Source organism: Notolepis coatsorum (assembly GCF_963971535.1).
Source record: "Notolepis coatsorum genome assembly, chromosome: 3".
Taxonomy (NCBI): domain Eukaryota; kingdom Metazoa; phylum Chordata; class Actinopteri; order Aulopiformes; family Paralepididae; genus Notolepis; species Notolepis coatsorum.
The window spans coordinates 69,707,331-69,714,830 of NC_140167.1; positions in this window are offsets into that span (position 1 = coordinate 69,707,331).

Below are 7,500 nucleotides of genomic sequence, written 5' to 3' on the forward strand. Positions count from 1 at the left end.
AACTCTGTACAATATCATGTACAATAATGCTGTATATACTGTGTATATATATATACACTATATTTATTTATTCTTACCATATCCACCTGTCTGTACATACCTGCACATAATCCTTTTACATATCTGTAGATACTATATCTATATCTGTACATATCCCTTACCTACTCTTACTAGTTACACTGCTGGCCAGAAGGCCTATGACTCACTACCATAGTGTCTTTATAATAATAATAATAATAAATTACATTTATATAGAGCTTTTCTAGACACTCAAGCGCTCCCCACAATGTAGTGTGGAAATTGCCTCCTTCACCACCACTGGTAGCACCCAACCTTGGGCTACGCAGGCTCAATGGCTGCCATACACTGGCAGCAGGTACACATCACACTACACAATGGCTGAATGGCTCAGGAGACAGGGATTCATACCAGCCAATTAAGGGGAATGGATGATTAGGTGGCCTTGATGTCAGAGACCTATATCACTGTACATAATACTACAACTCACTGTACATACATCTGATTAGCTCTACACCCAGCAGTATGTGTTGTATATTACTATTACACTTCACTGTTACATTTGCACTCTGGTTGGATGCCAAACTTATTTTATTGTGTGCTGTATAATGACAATAGATTTGAATCTAATCTAATCTAATCTAATCTAATTGAATATAATCCCCCATTGAGTGTCTCCATTTGCTTTATTCAAATATGTGCAGAGTTTTACAGATCCTGTCTTTAAAGAAAAAAATATTATTTACACTGTCCTACATTAAAATGTCCCGCCCCCCACTTTCATCTCCCCTCCTACCACTGAAAGATGTAATGTAACATTATCCACATTAAAAAAAAATTAAAACGTCTAGACCTGTGTTGTATATTTTGTTCAGTTGTGTATGTATATTGTCTCAAATGTTTCCAACAATGTTCAAACCCAGAGAAATACATAATTTGAGGGAGGAACTTGGCGAACTGGCTAGTTAGCAGCCAAGCTAGCAAGCTACTGGTCTCTGCGATAGAGCACAATTATTCATTCCTGTTTGCTGCATGTCCTGTCACCGAAGGTGTAAAGTGCAAACGTACGGGTGAACCAAATGACATTTCAAGATGGAAAGAGCTTTGTGACAAGCTGGGACTACATAGAACAACAGATTTGATCTTGAATGTGTTACATTGAGCTCATGGAAGAGAGAGCGGGGGGAGAAAATGAATGAATGTGGATGAGAGCCTTGACATTAAGTGGTTGTAGCTACGGCTGTCGGGGTGCTGGAGACATGATCCAATATACTTTTATACGCCTGAGTCTCCTGAACACGGAGAGATCAATCCCATGTCGATCGGCACTTTCTCTGCCGAGCTATAGTCACTTTCCCGCACCTACTCCCAAACTATGCATGCGCAGATTGATGAACCTAGATCTCTGGACAATCCAGAGAGACTCTGTGGGAAATCTGAGGGTGCCGATCTGGTGGGTCAGGTGGAAAAAACGAAAGTCACGGAACGATCTACTGAATATCATGATGATTGTATAAAGTTTTATAGAATTTTATAAAATGTTGTGCTAAAAGATTTGCTTACTTAAGTCAGTTAACAGCGGCAAAACTATTTCCATTTATTTAATTTCCATTACTGTAATGTTTTATCTTTTCTGTAAATTTGATGTAGATTGGGCCAAAATAGAAATGTTTATAAAAAGATGGCGGCAAACAATATGGCAGACATGGGTGGTCCAGGGGGAAGGTTGTAGAGCATCTTCAGCTGCATAGGAGTATGACATTTCATTTCACGTTGATCTGACGTGTGGTGTGGGAGTTATGGCCTTTTAAGTGTGACCCTTTGTTATAGCGCCACCATTTGGCCAACGTGGGTGATTAGGTTTACCTGAGTAGTGGGTGGGCATAGGAGCCCACCTATAGAATTTGGTTGGTCTGGGACTTATGGCTGCTGAGCCTCAGACACTTTTAGTGGAGAAAAATAGTAATGATAATGAAATAATAATGAAAAACCCTAACAAATACAATAGGATTATAGCAACTTCGCTGCTTGGCCAACAAATAATAGTAATCCTAGTGTTGTGGAAAGGTTGTTTGACACAGCAGGAGACGATATTTCCAATTGTAACAAATAGGTAATTTATTTAAGAAAAGAAGTTCGTTAACAGCAAGAGCTATGGGTCAAAGATGATCGCCACAGCTTGAACAAAAACACTCTGTCCTGGAACCCTTTGCCTGTCCCTAAATCCCCTCTCAGTCCTGCCCCCATGACAGATATGATGACGTGTCACATCATGTCAGATCTGACATGACGTACATTAAGATGATACGTAGATTTAACATTGGAGAGAGAGAGAACATGAGGAGAGATAAGCAAGATATGATATCCACACACGATATGATATAAAACATTAAGAACATGAAGAGAGAGTGAGATATGTGTGTTTGTGTGTGTGTGTGTGTATGTGTGTGTGTGTCTGTGTGTGTGTGCGTCTGTGTACAGACGTGTGTGTATTGTATGTGTGTATTGTGACACAGGGAATGTGTGTGTGTGTCGGTGTGTATGTCTGTGCGACTGTGTGTGTCTGTGTGTGTGTGCTGTGTCTGTGTGTGTGCTGTGTATGTGTGTAAGAGAGAAAAGACACAAGATTAGAACACACGATATGATGTACTGACATGTCCATCTGCTATCTTGAGGCCGTTTTAAGAACATCAGCCAGACTGTCGCCCTAGTGTCTTTGAGCCCTGCTAGTTGACCTATATTAAACTAGTCAAGACTAACCCCTTTCCTACCTCCACCCTCGTATACACATTTTCCCCAACATTCCCCCATTTGGGGCTATCCCTAGTCCCACCCAAATCATATAACCAAGAAAATGTGAACGTCTAACTAAACAAGAAACCTTACTTCATTCACTGGACCCCTAACGGACCAACAAAGGCTGACTACCGTTCTCACAATAAACACAAAACCGCTCAAAACAAGAGTAATAATAAAACATCAAAAAAATAAAAAATAAAATACCCCAATTTATAATCCTAACCTGACAGACAAATCCCCCCAACCTCCACCGCTTACCAAATGAGCCACAGTTCCGGCCGGAAACCGCGACTCTCATCAGGGAAAGGAGAAGTTGACCGTCAGAACTAAACATAGAACATCCCTCCCAAAAAAATGACATTGTCTCTTCCATAACATTGAGTCCCAGTGTCCATCGCTCAGCCCCCCTTCCATGCCCACGCCATAGTCTCCTCACCGTATTGCCAAAAGTCACATTTTGCCAATACAGCAACCACCACGCCACACCTCCAGTCCTCGTAGAAGCATGTCCCCATGCCTGGACGGGAGGCGCTGGTACCGACCTCACCACGTGTCCCCCCATCTTCGACGGGAGGTGCCCATCTTGCCCACTGCGTTAGCCCCCCCCTTTTGTCCCTCCAGTCCCCAGAACCGATCCCCCGACCACTTCTTCTCAATGCTTCCTCAGGCTCAGAACCGACACTCTGCCGATGCCCCTTCCCATTCCGGTTTGACCAGGACCACAAGTAAAATAAACAAAAAATAATAAAAAAATAAAAAACAATGCAATGATTTTCAATGGTTGCAATCTCTATGCCGAAGGATCATTAGAAAATCAGACTAAAATTCCTAGTTAAAGGAATAAACCAACAAAACTGCGCTCAGACCATCCCCCGTCACTCTTAAAGGAAAGAACCAACAAAAAGAAAATGTCCCTACCTCACCATACCCCTAATCCTCTATCCCCTCGTCTCCCTCTAAGGCAGCATAAAGCTGAGGATATGGCCCGATTTGTGGCTCAATCTCTTTCTGTCCCACCATCAGCATTTGGCTCGTTACGTGTGAAGTTACCAGCCTACCCAAGAGAGGCATACCACAACAGAAAAGGAGAACCAATATCAACCCTGCCACCCCGATGGATATCCCCGTCTGCATCACTATGCTTCCCCACTGTCCCAATCTTTCCAACACCCCACTCCCCCACCATTCTTCATTCCGGCCAGAATTCCCCCTCAATTCCTCCCTCAAATCCTTCAGCTTAGCCATGGCCTCGGAGAACTTTCCCCCTGGCCCCACATTCGTCGGAATGAATGTGCAGCAGTACTGTCCAAACATGGAACAGACTCCACCCTTCTCCGCCATTAACCAGTTCAGAGCCTGTCTATTCTGCCACGCCACCGTACTGGTCGCGTGCATCTGGTCCCCCATTGCATCCAACGCCTCCTCGGTGTAATTGAGATACCGCTGCTGATTGTAAAACAAATAGTTGATCCACCCGGTGTTCTTATTGACCGATATCCATGGCAGAATAGACTCAAACCCTGCCGCAATCTCATTCTTAGCCATGAACTCGGCTGGAATGCCCCTTGGCTGTCCTATGCTGTCCAGATACACCCTTGGGTCTGCCTTGTAGCTACGCTTCGTTCGAGAGATAGGAGACTCAGAAGGTCCTTCCGTCACTGATAATGGTAGGACCACCATTGGCATGATCGCCTGAACCCGGGCACATCTACCTGACCAATCTAAAGGAAGTGTATTCCTCAACCTCCTACCGCCGCAGAGCCAGTATTGGTCCGCCAGTGCCATATCCTGGACATGAAAAGGGCAAGCTACAGGCCGTGGGTTGGTATCCACTCCCTTTAACACGACCCCGTGTCCACACTTTCCTTCTTTCGTACAGTTAGTCGTGATGCTCCAAATAGTAGTGCACCGCCCCTCTGCCACCTCCCCTACATCCCGGGTCCCCTCCTTTTGCAAGCACTCGAAATCCTTGGTCAGCCATAGTTTGACACCTCTGGGTATTGGCAACCCCGTCGCTCGCTTTGACCCTTCTAACCTCCTTCCAGTTAAGAGTACCCTCCTCCCGTTCGGATGCACTCCTTGCCCTACTTAGATGCACCTCTCCCCTCCAGGATCAGGAGATACCACGTGTGGGGAAACCGGCTTTTTCAGGGCCGCATTGCCGCCTACACTGGACCCCCTCTCACCCAACCAAGGATACAGGCCTCCACTTCCAGGCTAAGGTCTCCTCACATGAACAGAAGAAGTCCCCTTATTTTACCTTCAGGTGCAGTTTAAGGCTGGGTCCCTTTCCAACCTTAGGAGAGACAATTCAGATTCCTCTGAATTGACACCCCTCATCCCTCTGCTTCCCAGCATTTTCTTTTCAAAAACACTGATCACAGAAGCACAGCTCGCCTACTAACCCTGTATCGGCTAGTAAGGTTACCGTGGCCTGACTGTACATTGAGCCAAGTGCATTTATGCCCATACTGTCCAGTCACTCACGGTCCCCGTCCCGCTATCTGTGACTATAAGCAGGGGTCATAACGCTCTCCTGACCGGCTGGCGACCCAGTCGATAGCGACCTCATAGTCCGTCATCAAGTCAGGACCCCAAGCAGCTGACTGTCCGTAGTACCTATCAGCCACTCAGTTTAGAAACCGACGGTCTTGTCCCCACCCCGCTTGCTCTGGGCATGGAAATATTGACCGTTTTCGCCAGCCTTGCCTGTTCATGGCAGGAGCTGTGCCCCCTACGGTGCACCGCCCTGCTCCTAGGTGTGGACTGTCGCCCACGTACCACCCAGTGCCCACACCAACTTACGTGCGACGTTTCCTGGGCCGACTAGACGGTACCACAGTGGTATGTTATTTCATACCTCGTTACGCACGAGGGCCTTCAGTTTCTCCCCAGCACTATAGTGTGTGTTTAACGTGCGCCCAGACTCTTGCGAGCCCACTGCCGCCTGTTAGAGGCTAGAGGTTCGGGGTGCCTAATCCCCTCCCTAACCCCCTGCACACGTACATCCAATTTCCTACACCGTTCCCGCATAGTGACATCCTTGAAATCCGTGACGTTTCCTGCCGCCTTAAAACGACTAGAGCCGAGAAACCCCAAACACTCTGCCTCGCACCAAGGGCGACTATTATGGGGCCCCTCCCATGCCTCTGCGTCCCTGTCACACTGAGCCCAACTGAACTTCGTGCCCTTCACCAGCAGCCTATCCGGACGTGCCTTGGAGCAGACATAACAATCCTCTATCTGATTCTGCGCGCTCGTGTACTGGACCCACTTAAACCACTCATTCCCTAAAGCCGCCCTATACATCGGGTCAGCCTCCGGGTCTTCCTCGTCATAGTCATAGTCGCCCCCATCTTGTTCCCCGGAAGGAAGCAAACCCCTCAACCTGGCCCAGAGTGAGCCCACTGAGTCCCTCAACGTTCCGGCTGTCCTCTGGAACATATCCTGTCCCCCCACCTCTTCCGACTCAGTGTCCTTGACCTCCCTTTTTCCCCTCACCCCTGTCCCCTGTGATTGGTTCGGGACAGGCTCAACTCTCCTATCTACCCCCACAACCCGATGCTCGTTAGTATAATGGTAAGTATCCCCGCCTGTAACGGGGGAATGGTCAAAATCAAAAACATGCCCTTGCGGTCCTACGGGAAACACCCCGTTTGGTTGTAGTCTTATCTTCTCCCCCCCTTCCTCGATGGAGGGAAAAGGGGGCGCCTGATTCTGAGCCTGGTCATGAAAGTCTGCTGGTACTTGAGCCTGAGCGGGACCCCGTGGGACTCCTACCCACTCAAACCCGTCATCCTCAAGGACGGGTCGACCGTGACGGTTCTTAATGACGTCGTTGTGCCCGGCCGACCGTCCGCACACTGCTGCCAACATCTGCGGGAGCATCAGCAGGCACTGCACCTTCCAGTTGCCGTCTCGGACCCTCCATGTCGGGTTCTGCATAACTGCGATCGATTGTATCCCCCAAGAGATCGCCGCTGGCCTTTATGCAGTGATTGAAGTGGAACCAGGTCGCTGATCCTTTGACTTGGACTGCCGTTCCAGTCGATCGGATCACCTCGTACGGGCCCTCTCTCCGGGGTGATGACCACTTTCTCTTGTGGACCTTTACGAAGACCAAGTCCCCAGGGATCAGTCTCGGTTTGGTGGCTTCCTTCTCCGCCTCCTTCTCCCCCTTTCTCTCCTTTCTCTGCTCCTGTCGAAACACAGCTTCATGTATTTTAGTCACTTGCTGAAGATATTTTTTCAGATCTTGCTCAAAAATATCTAATGCCGGGCCCCTAGCCAGGTGTCTAAATGGCGGTGCTGGCATGCTGCGGCCTGTAAGCATTTCATGCGGTGTTAGCTGTGTTTGGCGGTTTACGCTGCTTCTAATAGCCATCAGAGCAAGCGGCAAAGCATCAATCCAGTTAAGCTTAGTTTGCATACAGATTTTCAACAGTTTGTTTTTAATGACCAGATTGGCCCTTTCCACCTTCCCCTGCGACCCGGGACTATAGACACAGGAAAGGCGCTGTCTTATACCTAATTTCTGCATCAGCCCTTTAACCACCTTGTCGATGAACTCGCGGCCATTATCGCTTTGTAATATCGTGGGAATTCCAAATCTCGGAATGACCTCGCGACACAGGAACTTGATCACTGTGTCCGCGTTCTTGTGTTTAGATGGAATGGCCTCAA